Below are 17,727 nucleotides of genomic sequence, written 5' to 3' on the forward strand. Positions count from 1 at the left end.
GCGGCGGCTTTACCTGCTACGCCACAGTGTGGGCCCCTCTCCTTTTTATACAAATGAGTAAAGTCAGAGGCATTTCCTGGCCCTGATTCTCTTTACAGCAGCACCCAGGGTGAGTCTCGAGGGCCCCTCCACCACGGCTGTCAGGCAGATTGTGACCCTGCCGCCTCCCTCCCCTCTGGGAATATGGGGGCAGCTCATGCTCCTTTGAGGCTCAGCAATGCAAAGGTCCTTGGCCACTGGCAGGGCCCTCCCCATAGCAGGTGCCTAATGGGCTTTGCTGCTACCTGGCCTGACCCTCGTCACTGGGCCGCCTTCCTCTGCCACCTTTTTATGAACATCTGGGCTAAGGGAGCTAAGGGAAGCCATGAGGAGTGAGCACCAAACCTTCTTTAACTCAGAACTGGCTGATGACCTCCCAGTCACCTCTGCACGATCTTGGGCGAGTTCCCCAGCCCTCCCAGCCCTCCTTCTGCCTCTCCCACCCATCTCCACCTTCTCCCACCCTGGCCAAGTTGGTGCGTGGACCAGAAGAGTTGTGAATATTGTCCCAGGGTGCCACCTAGCGGACGGTCTGTGCAAGACCAGGCCGTCACTCCTGCCCCAGACAAGTGCTAGCCTCAGCCTTCTGGGTTATTGCGGGCTCTGGCAGAGGGCACGGGCAGTCCCGCTGTAATTCCTCATTACTGTGATGTCATCCGGGCTGAGCCCTGGGCCAGGAGCGTCTGTCAGCTTCCTCTCATTCTGTCCTCCCCCAGAGGAACTCGGACATATGGCTCAGACTTAGCAAAGCCACAGACAAGTGGCATAGCTGGCCGATGGAGGGCCTGGGTCTGCCCTTTCATCCTCTGGTGAACTGTGGATCCGGGAGTCCTGGGTTGGGTAAAAGTGGGCAGGGGAACTGCCCACGGGATCACAGGCCCAGGCTTGGGCCAGGGTTTCCTGCATTTGAGTGGTCAGTTCAGGAGACAGCTCCCGAAGCTTCAGGCTTGTTATTTTCTAGGGCAGGCTTTCTGCTAGCACAGGAGGTGACTCCAGTGTGTGGGAGGGCTCCCCTCCTCTTCCCTCCCTCCCCCCTCCCCTCCCCCTTCCCTTCCCCTCCCTCCTTCCTTCCTAAAAGATTTGTTTATTTGCTTGAAAGGCAGAGATTCATACATAAACACACACACACACACACACAGGAGAGAGCGCCCATCTGCTGGTTCATTCCCCGAATGCCCGCAGTGGTCAAAGACCCAGGAACTCTTTCTGGGTCTCCTACGTGGGTGACAGGGACCTCGTCTGCTGCCCCCCAGGTGCACTAGCAGGAAGCACAGAGTGGCTGGGGCTCAGGCTGGCACCCTGACACCGGGACACGGGCTGCGGGAACCCCAGGCAGCTGTTTAGCCCACTCCATCACAATAGCCGCCTGCCCTGGCTGCGTGCTTCCTAAGGCTGCTCTCCATGTCCAGCACAGCCTTGTCCAGGACGTCGGCACATCCCGGTCTCCCATTTCCCCTAGAACCACGTGCCCGGGGCTTGCTTTTGAGAAGTGTGACATTTGTGACAGGGCTGTCAATCACAAGGGACAAGGAACAGCCGAGTCAGAGACTGTGCTGACTGTGTGCCTTTGGGTGAGTTACCCAGCGTGCCCCAGGGTCTTCACGTGTAGTGGGGGCTAGGGAGTCAGGCAGGGTGGGTGCGAGACCATGTCCCTGGGTGCTGGGTGCTGTCGGCTTGCCTCCCGTGGCGCTTGTCCATGAAATTGGCCACCGTAAGTGGAGAATACCTGCAATGCAATCTGCTTTTGAAATTCCAGGAGAATCTTGTGAATGGCTACTCACCAGGTAGCACAATTAGGATGTTTATTTCTGAGGCCTTGACCGGTGCTGGACCCCTCAGAGGCCCGGGGAGGGAGTCTGCTGGGCAACTCAGAGCCCCATCAACTCTGGGGAGCCGCCTCTTCTGTCTCAGTGACTCGGTTCTGCTGCTGTCAGGAGCGGGCAAGACGCCACAGGTGCCTGGGCCCGAGCGCTCCATTTCCCGTGACAGATTCTCAGCCTGGCCACCTGGGCGACTTTAAAATGCACCGCAGGGGGTTCCAGCCACAGAGCCACAAGCAGTTGCCCCTGCCTGGGGAGCAGGGTCTGTGGTTCCGCCCTCACACCAGGCAGAGGACCCCGCGTGGTCCTTTTTGTACCCCCAGTGTCCTACAGAGGGCCTGACCCTCAGCAAGACTTAGAGATTGCACGAGGTGCGGGCCCAGCTAAAGGGTGAAGTGGGTCCCAGAGCAGAGCTCGCCGTGGCCAGGTTGGATCCCGTGGTCTCCCTCGCAGCTGCAGGAAGTGTCACCCGTGGTTACAAGTGCAGGCAGCACTGCGGGGTGTGGTCACGGAGAGGAGAGGAAGAAAGAAGGAAAGGAGGGAGGGATGAGAAAACCCAGAGACCAGTGTAGGTGTAGCCCTGAGCCGGGGGTTCCAGGAGACCCCGGGACAGCTGCCTGCACCCGTCTCCTCAGGGAGGCAGCAACCCGCCCACCCAGGAAGACCACCCAGGATTGCCCTGTTCCCCCTTAGCTGCCCTGGCTGCAGGAGGGGAGGGGCTCCTCCTCAGGGCTGTTCTTCCTCTGCTACACTTCTCCGTGGAGCCGGGTCCCCCAGGTGACCTGGACACACACCTGGAAGTGCTGCGTGTGGCCTGTAGCTCAGCGTGTCTGGTTGCACAGCGCCGGCCTCCAGGTGCCTGTGCCGCTGCCTCCATCCCCAGGGGAGTTGGGCTCTAACCCTTTGTCCCTGAGCCCTTGAGATAAAGGGGCCTGTTCCACTTGGACTCTAACCACCAGTGCCCTTGTTGTGTGGGGCTGAGGGCTGCGGTGTTCCCAGGGGTGGCAGGTGACAGGGAGCCCTGGGTGCCAGGCAATAGGGAGAGCTATGGCCTGCGGCAAAATGAGCAGTGCACATCCTCCTAAGAGGCTCTGTGACACTTCCCAGCCCTGTGCAGGGTCAGGCTCTTGTCTCCCGAGACGACTTCTCCCCTGCCGGAGCTGCTCCTCCCTCAGGGGCTCCTCCCCCAGGAGCTGTGTGCGCCTGGGAAATTTAGCCCTGCCCCCAAGCCTCAACTTTCCCTCTCTAAATTGGGGTAATAATACCCTCTCTTGGGGTTGATGTGCACACAGAAGTGAAGGTATCTATTCCTTTCCTTCAGTATTGCACTTGCATTTGTTTTTGTGTGTGGTATTTTGTGTGCTATGCAAAATGTAGCAGCCTAAAGCAACTCACACTTGCTATCGTGGTTTCTGGGCCAGGCTGCCCAGTGGGGCCTGGCTTCCCAGCTGGGGGCTCACTGGGGAGGAGCCCCCTCCCACGCCCCCTGGGGTCCTTCTGGGCAGGGTCTCAGCTCTCTCTTGCAGCTGGAGGACTTGTTGTCTTCAAAGCTGGCCATGCACAGACTGAGCGAGGCCACTAGCAAGACGGAATTCTATGCCGGGTAACAGAATCAGGGGAGTGACGTTTTGTCACCTTTGCCACATTTGTGGTGAGAAGGGTCCCAGGGAAGGGGTCACAGAGAAGCAGGGACCCCAGAGGCCGTGGCCCCGGGGCCACCTGAGGCTCAACCACCACCACAGCCGACAGGTCTGTGCACACCGTTGTAAGGGTAGACGAAGATTCAGCGAGGCCAGGCAGACTCCCCCATTAGTGAGGAACCTGGCAGGATTTGAACCCAGGTCCTCTGCTGCCCAGGCCTCGGGGCTTCCCTTGACGTCATAGTCGAGGTCAGGGTCAGGTGGAAGCTGTCGGGGAGCCCTCTAACACCCCAGGTGCTTGGTGCAGATGCCAGTTCTCTCGCTGGGCCCTCTCCTCACTGCTGAGTTCCTCTGGGCCCCAGACATCTAAGGAGATGGCTCAGGCTTCCTGTCCCAGCTTGCCGGGCACCTTGACTTGTCCGACGACTCTGCTGCCCCTGCCACCTCTTCCTGCTCCGTCACGCGGATCCCATGGATGGCCTTGGCGTTTGCTGCTCTAGTCCTGCCGGCCAGCACAGCGTTCAGCATACAGCAGGTGCTCACTGGGAGGAATTGGGACTGGAGCCTTCTGGAGCGAGTGTGTGATGACGAGTGCTGCCGTGGGCCAGGCCCTGTGCTCAGGCCTCGACGGGCATCCCCTCATTCCGTCCTCAGCAGAACCCTGGGAGGCAGATGCTGCTGTTACCCCTACCCAGCAAGCGGGGAAACAGCACGAGGTCGTGGGACTGCTAGGCAGGCAGGTGGCGGTTTGTGCATGGCCCTTGGGCCCAGAGCCCCCTCCATAGTGACTTCCTGGGCTAGCACCATGCCCTCGATGCCATGCAGGTCTGCTGATGGCCAGCAGACAGCTCAGTAGTCACATGTCCACCCCAGCGGCTTAGGGACCCGGTCTCTCACCTTCCTGACGTGACGAGGGGCGGTGGCGACATTGGCTGGCAGAGGGCTCCTCCCCCAGCAGGGCGCTCGGAGCCCTTGTGGATCCTGGGTGCTCTGAGGCTACAGCAGCCGGGTCACGTCTGGCAGGGCTTCCGCCTCTCTGCTCAGGGCCCAGCGGGTAAGGGGAAGATGGTGGGGAACCCTGGTGCCTGCCTGTGCTGGGCTCGCTGCAGCAGCGCTTACTGAACCCCAGCTCCCGTGGGGATGCTGGCACTGGGAGGGGCTCTAAGGTCTCCTCCAGGGAGGGGCTAGATTCTGGCTGGGGTCAAGGCACTCAGAGACCCCGGGGGGTCATTCAGTCCCAGTAGGCACTGGAGCCCAGAGAGGCCACTGACTTGCCAGATCACACAGGGGACTGGTCCATGACCAGCAGTGGTCTCCAAGTGGGGTGCGTGTGGCGACCCTCTTGACTGAAGAGTTGTTCTGGCTCACAGGCTGCTGAGGGCGGTTTGGGGAGGAGGGCCCTGGTCTGACCCCTGGCAGGTAGGAGTAGGTCCCTGAGGCCCTGCCCTGGTCAGTGGAGTCCTTCCAATTCTGGTCACAGTTGTCTTGCTTCCAGTGACCACCAGCAGGTGGCGCTAGGCACCCAGCTGCCAAAGGGGAAAGATAAACCCACGTCTGGGAGGAGGGAGGGTCAGAGACCTGCTTGGGGCGCAGCTTCCAGTCACCCCTTCTCTGACACCCTTGTACTTGGGCAGCCGGGACAGGAGGAGGGAGGCACTGCAGCCCCCAAGTTGGGCTCCTGCAGTTCCAGACCCATCAGAGGGGTGCATAGTCCGTTTACCTGACTTGGCGTGAGTGAAAATGAGCAAAGGGAGGTGGGGAGCAGGGAGAGTAGGGGTCTCAGCTCCAGCCGCCTGAGCTCCAGCCTCTCCACCTGCTCAGGTCACAGGCACGTTCTCTCACCTGACACACAGGGCACTTGCTGAGAGGGTGGCTGGCTCCTGGCTCCTCCTTTCCTCGTCTCCCCATCTCTCCCTCCATCCTCTCCCCTCCCTCCTCTCTGCCTCCCCTCTTGTCACTTTCCTCGCTTTCACCCCCACCCCAGTGACCCCCCAGGGACCTTGCAGATCTGCCCCTACCCCCAACACCTCATCTGCCAAGGCAAACGGGGACCAATACCAGCGGGTTTCTAGGATGTGGTTTCCATGGCGATGGCGCATCTCCTGCCTCTGCGGTGCTCAGCCCTGGGCAGGTTGCCGTGGAGACTCTCACCTCATTGCGGAGTGATTTGTGGCACTGTTTGTCTTCTTTGCTTCATCTCCTTCCTCCTTTCCAGAAATTCTGCCTACCCGATGGGATTCCCCGACTCCTGGCCAACCTGGAGGCCCTCCCCACAGGGCTGCCAGGCCAGGGCCACAAGGCGCCCCTCAAAGATGGCTAAAACCACCTCCAAGAAGCAGGTTTCCCTGGGCTCTGCCCTCAGGGCCTGGCGAGGTGCTTGTCCCCAGGCACCGTTCTCCTTCAGAGGAGGTGAGGCGTGCCGGCTGTGAACCCAGGGAAAGAGGTCGGAAGAGGGAGATGCGGTAGGAAGGGGTGGCCAGAGGCTGGGGCTCAGAGGAGGGACAGGAAGCGCCGAGTCGCCCAAGACAGCCAGGCCGAGAACCCGCGCAGGAGCTCCTGGGCCCAACGCCCGCCCCCTCCTGGTCTGCCAAGAAGAGAGCGCGTTCTTGACACGAAATCATAAGCACCTTGTAGCCCTCCCCCATGTTGAAAGCCCTTACAATGATTAATCAGGTCAGGAGATTAATTAATGAGTCGTTTTCCCCCATGCCTTCTGCAGACCAGCCAGGGGGTGGGAACGCCCTCTGCAGAAGGCAGAAGTGGGGTGCGGCGGCTCAGAGAGGCAATAACAGCGCCCCCAAGGCTGAGGGCCTTGGCAGGAGGGGGGGGCAGAGCAGCTGGGGCCCCGGGGAGGGGAGCACCTGTGGTCGCCTCCCTCCTGGTCTGCCCAGCACCAGGGGCTGTGTGCCCATGGAGGCAGGCCCGGGCTCCTGGCTCTCCTCTGACAGTGGGTGACTGGCCGGAGCTCCCCGGGGCCAGGGCTTCTGGGGGACCTTCTGTGATGTGATGTGGGGTGAGGGCAGCGTCCCCCCACCCCAGCGCAGCCCCAAATCCCACAGCAACACCACCGCCAGTGACTACCGCCCCAGAGTTCTGCTCACCACGTGTGCCACACTGCAGACAACCCAGCTAGCCTGGCCCAGCCCGGGGACACTAGAGTCTGCTAGGAAACCTCCCTCATTTGCCAAGATCTGGGACCATAACCATCCCTCCCTCCCCTCCTCCCTCCTTTCCTCTCTTGCCCTTTTCTTTTTCTCTTGCATTCCTTTGAAGTCTGTTTTGCAGCCTAATTTCTTATTTCTAAGAACTACTTACATAATGCAATGAGGTTTTTTAAAAGATGTATTTATTTGAAAGAGTTAGAGAGAGAGAGAGAGAAAGAGGCAGAGGCAGAGAGAGATAGAGAGGTCTTCCATCTGCTGGTTTACTCCCCAGATGGCTGCAAATTGATCTGAAGCCAGGAGCCAGGAGCCAGGAGCTTCTTTGGGTCTCCCATGTGGGTGCAGGGGCCCAAGGAGTTGGACCATCCTCCACTGCTTTCAGAGGCCACAGCTAGAACTGGATTGGAAGTGGAGCAGCCGGGACTTGAGCCGGAGCCCATATGGGATGCCGGCACTGTAGGCAGTGGCTTTACCCACTATGCCACAGCACCGGCCCCATGCAGTGTGTTTTGTGTGTGACAAGGGATTAACCCAGTCCATCCTGTGTCTCTGTCTTGCTAATTCAGAACCTTCCAGAACTCACTCTGATTAGTTTAAAGCACTGTGCCTGTGTTGCCGTGTTTTGTCTGACACTTTTGGTATGTTTTCATAGATTTAGCAATCATGGTAGCGTGGTGACGGCCACCATGATGCCATCTCATCTCTCGCATGCCGTCTTCTCCTCTCTGCTGTGGTTTGAGGTGTGTGCATCCGTGGACGAGGCAGGCATTGGTCCATCCTGTGCAGAGATGAGTGACGAGGAGGAAGCCCAGATAACCCCTCAGTGCCTTAGAGGCGACACTTAGAAAATGTCACACGGCTCCCTAAGGGGCTCATGGTTTTCCCACCCAGTTGTGTTTCCCAGGGCTCCACTGGGTCCTCAGGGACTCAGGGAATGCACGGTGCACGCGACACGTAGGGCCCCTGCCCTCTGCAGAACGGGTCTGGGGTAGAGATGGACACCACACAGTAAACACAAAACCTCACCACTGATGGTGACCAGTCCTAAGCAGGCCAACAGCTAGGTTCTCCAGATAAGAATGAGGACCTAGTACAGGCTGGGGTCAGGAGGAGGTGACGTTCACCCTGTGACGCAGCAAAGCGTCAGGCAAAGCGGGCAATGGAGAGTGAAGTCGCCTGGCAGAGGGCAGCCAGCGACACGGAGGAAGCTCAAGCCCAGGGCCCCGGCACTGTGTCCACACGGCCTGTGTTTCTGTGATCGTGGGTTTCTGTGTTTCAGCTGCAGGTGTTTAAGATCATCCACATCCTCTCCTTCTACTTTGCCTCGTATTTGGAGAGGTTGGGCCCGGCGTCCCCGGGACCCGGCTAAGGGCTATGGAGCTGGGGAGAGTGGGGTTCAGGCAGAGGTGTGCACACGGCTGTGGCACTTACATGGTCCATGTCAAGGTCACCGTGGCTGGGAATGGCCCCCAGGTGCATTCTTTCTTCCTGGTTTCACCTGGTGCCAGGCCAGCAGGTGCAGCGCCTGGGGGTTGACCTGAGTGGGCTGGCCCATGTGTGGTGGTCGGGAGCAAGGCGGGCAGCCTGGGAGAGGAGATGCAGAGTGTGCGAAGCTCTGTGGGGGTGGTGTTGTGGGTTTTGTTTTGTTTGTGGGCTTCGTCAGCTTTCTAAAACTTGCCATTTGTTTTGGGCTTTCTCATTCTAAGAAGCGCTTGCTTTCGCATCTGATCTTGTTGAGAGCCCTCTGCCTCCCAGCTGCAGCTGGGCCCCGGGCTGGCCTGTGGTCTGAGGTGGGGGGGGTCTGTCCCCTTGGCACCAGCCGGAGCTGGTCAGGGGCTGAGCTGTGTCCGCGGAGCCGGGGCAGGGAAGGCCCCGCTCCTGAGCCTGCCAGCTTCTCCCAGGTGTTCCTGCTTCCTCTGACGCAGGGAAGGTGGGCTGGGAAGCGGACAGGCGTGCCTCCCTGCCTTGGGGCCAGCCCGCGTGTCTGCTCGTCTGTACCGTCCAGGCAGCGAGTCAGGGACCGGCTGGACAGCAGGCGGAGTCCACGGTGGCTTTAGGAAGAGCAGGGGTGTTCCTCACGCTGCCCCTCGCTCAGCTCCTAGCAGTCCCTTGTGCTGGGTCCCAGTTTCTACCAGGAACGGGGCGGGTTTGCCCCACACAGCGGCTGTGTGACAGCGAGGCCTGGGAAGTGGCCCCCTTGCACTCTCCGTGTCCCGGGCACGTGACTGAGTGCGGCCTCGCTGCACGGGCGGGTGAGGCCTGTGGGCTGTTCTGGCGCAGACCCTAGGCCAGGCTGGGGGGCCACTGCGGGTGAAGCTGCGGATGTCCTGCTGCAGGAGGGACCCCAGGGATTAGACACCATAACAAAGGGCTGGGCTGTAGCTGGCTGGCCAGCCTGCCTCTCGGCTGCAGGCCCCGACCCTCGGGAGCCCGGGTGATGACCTCACGCGCCTCGGGGTCTCCTTCCAGGCGGGAGGGCGCTTTGATCCTTGCGGGAGGCCGTTTTTAGCACCAGAGTCCTGGCTTGTGATGTGCCCGACTCAGCGAGCTGCCGGGTTTCCTGTGGTTGCCCAGGGTCCCAGGGGTGTGGATGCCCACGTCGTGTCTCTCATCCACCCCAAGGGTGTGGCGCAGCTCCACCCACCTCTGCCCACAGCAGGAAGCCCAGGCACCGAGCCACCCATAAACCCGCTTCCTGCAGCCTTTCTTCCCCTAGCCTTTTGGGAAATCAGCAGGCTTCGTCTCCCAAATTAAGAAATCATGCAAGGAAAAGAATGCACACACGTATTTTAAACTGACAGGAAGTCGTTATGGCTTCTTTGGGCAGAGAGACGCCTGTTCCGTGAGGGGTTGTCTGGGTTTTGTCACGGAAGAGGCTTCAGCTGAATACCTGTTACGTACCGGGGCCTGCCTGAGGTCCCACGAGACACAGGGGGACACAGCAGTCAACAGGCGTGGTCCCTGCTTTCGGCAAGTTGATGGTCTCACATGGCCCGCAACAGGTAAACACCCGGGCCCCAGTCCGCTCCACACGAGCACAGGTGAAGCGGGCAATGGGCTCTGGGAGCTCAGAATCAGGGTGTGATCGGCACAGCAGCTGTGATTGGCGGCGCCCAGGCCAAGGCGAAAGCAGAAAGCAGGGCCCTTTATGCACAAAGTATTCAGCGTCCCAAGACTGCACCAGCAGAGCGTTAAACCTGGCGCAGGGCCTGGTGTGGCAGCACCCACGCCCCCGCCAGAAGCCCTCTCTGTGTGCTGCTTTGGGGTTGGGAGGACCTGGCTTGGGCTTGGGCTACTCACAGGCTGGTCTGGAAGGAGCCCGGGGCAGTCTCTGGAGCCAGAGTGGGAGTGAAGGGGTGAATCCTGGGGCCCTGCCCTGGGAGCTTTGTTCCTGTACCTGTCCCTGGGAAGATAAGCGGACCACGGAGGGGCTCACATGCCAGGCCCACACGGGGTGGCTGTTGTTACCAAGGCAGAAGTTTGTCTCCACCTTCCCAGTGCACATTGGGCCCCCAAGCTGCCTAAGTGGCTGCGGGAGGAGAGCGGCCATGTTTAGAAGCCAGGAGGGGTTCCTGGGACCCTCCCGCACTCAGCCACCTGTCACCTGCTCTGCCCTGAGCAGCGGGCCTGACGAGCCAGGGCTGGAGGATCCGAGTCCCGCTCCAGCAGCACGGTTGTGGTTGCCATGGACCTGACAGTCTGATGGCTCAGCCAGGGATGTCAGAGGCCTGCGGAGTGGGGGCTGGGGGAGGGAGAGGCTGCTGCTCAGGGGGGCCCTGGGTGGTCTCCACGGCCTCCCCTGAGCCAAGCCATTGTAGTGAGGAGATCAAGCACCCACATGGAAGACCCCAGCCCTGGGTCCCTGGCCCAGCTCTGCCCACTTGGTGGACCCCAGGCCTATCTCAGTGACCCCTTGGGGCTCCTCACCCATCTGCCAAATAGGGAAAGCACTCTGTAATGCAACAGAGATTAAAAAAAAGGTTTAAGTATTTATTTGAAAGAGTTGCAGAGAGAGAGAGACAAAGGGAGAGAGATCATACATCTACTGGTTCACTCCTTAGATGACCACAACGGGCAAGGGCTGGGCCAGGCCAAAGCCAGGAACCAGGAGCTTCTTCTGGGTCTCCCACATGGGTAGCAGGGATCCCAACCCTTGGGCCATCTTCCACTGCTTTCCCAGGTGCATTAGCAGGGAGCTGGACTAGAAGTGGATGCCAGTGTTGCAGGTGGCGGCTTTACTCTCTGTGCCACAATACTAGCTTCGACAACAGGGATTCATTGAGGAGCAAAAATCACCCCTGGAGTAGGGGTGATTGTGTGTGTGTGTGTGTGTGTGTGTGTAGAGAGAGAGAGACAGAGACAGAGACAGAGACAGACAGACACAGAGACATAGCTGTAGATAGATAGAAGCTAGGTAGAGATGGCAGTACACACACACACACACGGACACACAGAGAAACTGAGAAGGAGAATTGAGGGTCGGGAGCCAGCACTCAGATGGTGAGCGGAGAGGGCTCCTTCAGCAGGGCAGCTGTGGACCTCACACCCAGGCGGTGGGCGAGGGTCTCCCTGTGTGGGGCTCTGGGCAGGGGCTTGTGCTGAGCGTGCCCTTGGGGCCTCCCTGGGTGCTGAGAGTGGCCTGGGGCTCCCACCAGGATGGCCGCAGGTGCCCCTGAGTCTGCTTCTCAGCCCCGTTCCCAGGGCTGGCCCCCGGCTGACCCGGGCTGCTGGGCCCCCCGACTCCAGCACCGTAAGAACAGCAAACAGCCCGGATTCCAGGAGGCATGGGGCCAGTGGATGACCTTGGAGTGTTTGCTTTTCTAAACCTAAGAAATATACAATTTCAATTTTCATCACGAACACAATTGTGTTGCTGGGACTTCCAGGCGGCCCCTGTCTTGGCTGCCTCCTCATCTCGCTGCCTCTCCAGGGAAAGAAGCAGAATACAATCAGCTGAGGAAACAATGGGCCAGGCTCCCTCCACTGGCGCTCACCTTCCGGGCCCCTGTCTGGGCTCCCCCTCTCCCCACCGCCCCCGCCTCCGTTGCTGACGGACAGCTGGACAAGCTCCTCCCAGGATGGGAACAAACCCCTCCCTTGCTGGCCTCCCCAGGTCCCCTGAGCATCCTCGCGCCCCTCTCAGTTAGGGATCGCTTCTGAGTCAGAGACGCAAGAGCCAGCATCCGTGAGTGCCACCGGCGTCTCTGCAGGGGAGGGGAGGACTGTGGGAAGGAGGTCGTCTCAGCCTCCAGTTGCCACCTGCACATCTCAGACACACTTGGTCCCCCTGCCCCCGGCTCAGCAAGGACACCCCGGCCCTTGTCTTGGTTGATCTTCACAGTCAGCGTTTGAGGCGGGCCCATTTTACGGATGACAGCATTGAGACTTAGAGCAGTGCAGTTAATCAGAGTTCACTGTGCTATATCGGGAGACTGTTCCTTTTCTATCTGGCTTGGGCAGCACAGCTGCCGTGGGGTCTGGTTCTGGGTGGGCAGCACAGGCAGGGACAACTGGGGGTCTGTCAGCTGTGTGGGGTGAGAAGAATGACATCCAGATGCTGGGGGGGGGGTGGCAGGGACCGGGTCCTCAGTGTGGGCATCTTCTTAGCAGGCGGAGCTCATAGCAGGGATGTGGGGCAGCCCATTCAGACCAGAGGCAGGTGATGGTGGGGTGTAGGGGGAGAGACCCCACGGGCAGCTGCTTCCTCAGAGATCTGGAGCCCCCCCACCCCGGGTGGGCCAGCTGCCCTTCCTGTGCCTAGCTCAGGATCCGCTTTGGGCTCTTCCCCCGGTTCGCCCTTGTTTCCTCGCCGTCTGCTCCGAGGCACCGTGAACCCCTGGAGGGGGCCGTGTCCTTCTGTGGACACCAGGAGAAGTTTCGAGGTTCTTTCTCCCTAGATGACAGAGGCTCTGCTGAGCTCAGAAGCCATCTGAATGGGTAGTTCCTGGATCAGTCACGCCTTTGCCAGCCCTTGGCCTTGCGGGGACATGGAGGGTGGGACACAGAATTCATTCCAGCTTCAGACCACGCTTGCCACCCCAGCCCTCTTTCCGTGTCCAAGGAGAGCTGAAAAGGGTCCTCTGGTGTAAGTGGCCCTTGCTTGATGTTGTCTGACAAGGGACGCCTTTGGACAGCCAGGGGCTCAAGTATTCCCCCAGGTCGAGGGTTTGGGGAGGTGGCTACAGGGAGTGGTGCTGGTGGAGTGGCGGGGATTGTGGAGGGGTGCGAGGTGGATGGCAGTGATGGTGGGATCTCTTGGGAGGTCCATGATGTCAGGCCAGGGTCCCCGGTGGCTGGTGGGATCGCTTGGCCCTTGTGTCCACCTGGAGACCAGGGCTGGGTCCACCCTCCGGCTTGCATCCTGTTCCCATGCCCTGTGCCCTGTAGTGGCCCAGACCAGGAGGAATAAAAAGCCTCACTGACATTCCAGGGCTCATAAAGGAGAATAAGAATGAGGCTGGTGTCTCGGGGTACCTCGCACGGCCAAGTCATCAGGGGGAAAACGAGGCCGAGCCTGTGAGACCCCAGACCCCCAGCTCGCAGAGCCTCCTAGCCAGCACGTCCCAGCGCCTTCTCAGGGACACCGGGAAGGGTCTCCAAGAAGAGGCCACTGTCAGTGCAAACAAATGAAAACCAGGAGACTCCCCCTGCCCTGAAATTCCCAGGGAATGCAAAATAAATGTTAAGAGTGGCTCAGCGGAACGTGCCCTGGGTGTCCTCCAACCACAAACACCAGACAGATAATCCGAGGCACTCAGCAAGCAGACAGCTCAGCCAGCTCTGCCCTCCCCAGTCACTCGTAACTTCAGGAGCCGGCGGCCGCCCTCAGTCTTCGCTGATAGCATCTGGGCCGCCAGGACCCTCGTTCATTCCTGCTGGGGCAGACCCCCCGGCTCTCTCCCCGCCTGGCTCCTCGCAGCTTCCCCAACCTGGATCTAATAGCAACGCCGTGTATTTATGGTGCTCCCAGCTGCAGGGGGCTTTGCACACTGAATCTAATGGAGGGGATTGCGGGGGCAGGATCCTCTTTCCAGCCTGGGCGGATGCTGGGCAGGAGGGCGTCAGAGACGCCGCAAGCCTGTGCCAAGTGGTCGCGAAAGCCACAAAACACAACATCAGGAGGGGCAGGAGAAGCCCCCCTGCACTGCTGGGGGCCCCCTCGTGCCCCGCTCTGCTTGGTGGCCCACCCTGTGAAGACACAACTAGCCTTTTTCCGATGCCACTCTGCTCTCTGAGCTGGGGCTCAGAGCTGGCTCCCTTGCCTGCCATTGGAGCTGCTGGCCCTCCACCTGCCTTCCCAGCCCCCATAAGGGCAGCCATTGGTCTGGAGACTCTAGCCGGTGTCAGGTGCCCTCCCACACGTGGTCACCGTGCTCCACGGTGCTGGTGAAGGGTCCTGGAGGGAGGGAAGCTGTGACACCGTGTCCTCCATGCTGTCTTCATCAGGCCCAGGTCTCTCCCCCAAGCCTGCAGTTACTGTCTTCACTTCCTCGCCCCCGCCTCTGCCCTGGGGTTCTGCACCTCGCTTCCCAGCATGATAGCCTGGCCTCTCTTGAGGCCTGCCAGGTTCATGGCCAGGCAGGGTCTGCGCGACCTGACAACCCTGAACTCACAGAGGGAAGTCAGGCAGGCATAGAACCACCTGGTTGTGGGTTCTAATCCGACCCAACTCTGTGGATGGCCCAGGCTGACACCTGGAGCGGCCTGACCCTCAGCCCGTCTGGCTTGCACATGGGGGAACCTGGGACCCCGGAGGCCCCACTCTGGGTGCTGCTGGAGCAACAGGCACAGCGCCTGGGGGGCCGAGGCAGAGGGGCTGTGGGGCGGACGGGGCGACTCAACCTGTGTGCCATGTGGAACCTCACTCTGACGACGTTACAAATAAAACAACGACAGCCAGTGTTTGCTTTATCGATCACTGGCCTTGAACCAGGCAGGAAGTGCCTGTCAGATTGTACATCTGCTCCTGAAGACAAACGATGTTAGTGCTGTGGGCTGAACACCCACCCAGCCGCCGCCCTGGGACCTCCAGATGACCTGCACGGGGAGGAGGGCTGGAGGGCTGGGCACAGCCGGGGAGACCCGAGACCCGAGACCCTGGGACCTGCTCCCGCTGCCCAGGCGCTGCCCAGGCGCAGCTGGTGAGCAGCTGAAGGAGGCGGAAGCAGAGGATAGCACTGGGATCCAGGCACCCGCCAGCAAAGCACTGGGCTTCCACTGCCAGCTGTGCCCCCTCAGACCTCGGGTGGGTTGCTTTGTCTCTGGAAGCCTTGGTTTTCCCATCCATAACGTGGGCATTCTGGTGGGGTCAGTGTCACAGCACGGGGTGTGAGATACTGCCTGCTGCAGCACATTGTGAAAACCCAGCTTCTCCCCTCCGTGCTTCCTCCCTCTGCCTGCGGCAGTTTCTGGGGGTGACAAATGCGTGGGAAATGGAAGGACCTCATCCTGTTGTGTGCGAAAGCCTTGGCTTTGGGCAAGTTGTAAAGGCGGGAGGTAGAGAAGCAGCGCCCCCAGCCATGGGTGGGTTCTGGGCAGGACCTCCGTCCCACGTGAGGTCTGCATCTGAAGGCGGAGGGGTCTTGTGCCTCCTCTCCTGGGGACAGCCCTGGAAAAAGGGAAGGGCCAGGCACTGTGTCAAGGTCAGGGACCTCAGACAGCCCCACGTGGGCCCTGCTGCCTCATCAGGCTGAGGAAACCGCAGTGGGTGCCTGGTGCCACTGTAGCCCCCTCCCCATCACCTGCTTTCCCAGCCTGGAGAGGTCCTGTGAGCAGGGCCACAGGGCAGCTCCAAGGTGACCCAGCCGCTTCCCAACACAATGACAGTACCACTCCCAGCCTCGGAGCTCGTGACGCCCTCCTGGGGAGGTGAAGCCAAGGCCAGGCGGTCTGAGGCTACAAAGTGCCCACCAGCACCCTGACCCTGGGAATTTGGAGTCATGGAAAATGAAGAAAGTCCTGCATTTTATGCACTTGAACTTGCGGATTGAGACTTGTGCCTGCCTCAGATCCACAAAGAAGATTAGCACAGGAGGTTCCGGCTGCTGGAGCCAGTGTAGGCTGCGGTGCTATGGTGGCTGAATTTGGGGTTCCTGTCACCTACCCTGCTGAAGGTACTCAGTGGGGTCGGCTGTCCCATGGGGAGTGCGTTGAGTGCCCACAGGGCTCCAGGAGCTCTCTAACCTCCCTGAGTTCCCCAGTGTGACACTGCTCCTTCTCCCCCTGCCCACGAGCACCTCACCTAGAAGCTTCCGGCTGAGCCCCTGGGGCTCCCAGCCCGGTGTCTGGCACAGCCTCAGACTCGGTGAGCATGGAGTGTTTTCTGGGTCCTGGGTGAGCCTGGGAAATTCACATATCTCGGGCTGAGCTCCTCAGAGCAAGGACCTAGCCCAAGTGCATGCCATTGCTCCCTCCACCAGGGCCTGAACTCAGCCTGCTCCTGCCCTGGCTCCCTGGGAGGCAGAGGCTGTGACCAGGAGGAATGCACATTGTCTGGGAAGGGGCAGCTGGCGCCAGGTCAGCAGAGGACTGTCCCGGAACAGGACCCTGGCCGAAGCCTCTGGAAGACTGTGTGGCCCTCCGCGGAGGGTCCACACCTGCAGTTCTGGGCTGCATCCTCACCCAGGGAGCTGATCTGGCTGAAATGTGTGCTATTAGGACTCCCCAGAGACATGGGACCAATAGGATGTGCACCTATGGAGAGAGAGAGTTAGTTACGAAAGTGGCTTGTGTGATTCAGGAGGCTGGCGTGTCCCCAGGAAAGAGCCGTCTGCTGCAGAATCCTCTCTTCACCTGATAGGGCGAGGCCCACCTGCAGTAGACCGGGCAACCGGCTTTCCTGGTTTAAATGTTGATCCCATCCAAAACACGCGCTCACAGAAAAATCCAGAATAGTGCTTGACCATGCATCTGGGCACTGTGGTCTCACAAGCTCTCCAGGCTCTCACGCCTTCCTCCCTGTGGTCATGTTCCCCTGTTTTCCTTTCCCATTGCTTGCTGTGTCCACTGCTCAAGTTCCACGTCCTCCAGGAAGCCCTTGTGGACTCTAGCCCACAGCAACGCAGCCCTCTTGTACCTGGGACAGTGAGCTCCAGCTCACTGTATGAGATGGGTCCCTAACTGTCCCCTGTGTGCACCACGTGCGTCCTTGGCCAGTCATGAGCTGGGCTTAAAACCCAGGACTGTGAGTTTAGGGGCCTGGTATCCTACTGCCTTTGTCTTCACAGCCGGCCACCGCCCACCTGCAGAGATGAAGTGCAAATAATAACAGTAACAGTAATACTTAGCAATCTCAAAGCATACACAAAGGAGCCCCTTTAAACAGATGATCTCATTTCATTCCCACAAAACCCCACGAGGGAGGAGTACCCTGCCGTCCTTTTATAGATGTTCAAGGACATACAGGGTAAGCACAGGAGCCTGGCCTTGACCTCAGGTTGCCTGATTCCAAGTTCTCCTCTTGCACCTGCACGGCGAGCCCGCCTGCTGGCTGATACTCTGCCTCCTCTCTACCCTGCCCTTCCTCCTCTGCCTCTAGACGACCTACACACAGAAGGTGCTTCCTAAGTGCCTGTGGATGGATGTTTGGCCAGGCGTCCTGTGACTAATCAACAGCCTTGGCTTTTGTGTCAGCACGGTGAGGTGCGGTGCGGCCCTTGCTGCCGGCGTCCTCTGCGGAAGCGAGGCACGGCACCCTCCGACAGCCCGGCAGCCCCTGTGTCTCCCCCAGGTGGGGCGCTGGCTGCATTTGCAGGCGGCCTCGCTCATCGCTCCTGACAGGCACCCGTCGCTTCCAGTGCGGAGAAGCATGTGGCGAACCCTGCGGATCAGAGCGCGCGGCGGGGCCCATAAAGCGCAGGTTATGAAGTGTCACCATGTCTCAAACAACTGCCTCCTCCCTGCAGAGGCACACACCAGAAATCTCTTCATTTCTGGGCAGCAGCTGATGGAAAAAGAGAACTAGTTTCCGTGTGTTTATTACGTGAAGCATAACATGCAGGGATGTGCACAGTGATGTGTAATCAGACATGGAACAAGCCGGACTTGAGGAAGTGCCAAAACGCCGCG

The sequence above is a fragment of the Oryctolagus cuniculus genome, chromosome 15, assembly GCF_051225735.1.
Source record: "Oryctolagus cuniculus isolate XC-2025 breed Fujian yellow rabbit chromosome 15, ASM5122573v1, whole genome shotgun sequence".
Taxonomy (NCBI): domain Eukaryota; kingdom Metazoa; phylum Chordata; class Mammalia; order Lagomorpha; family Leporidae; genus Oryctolagus; species Oryctolagus cuniculus.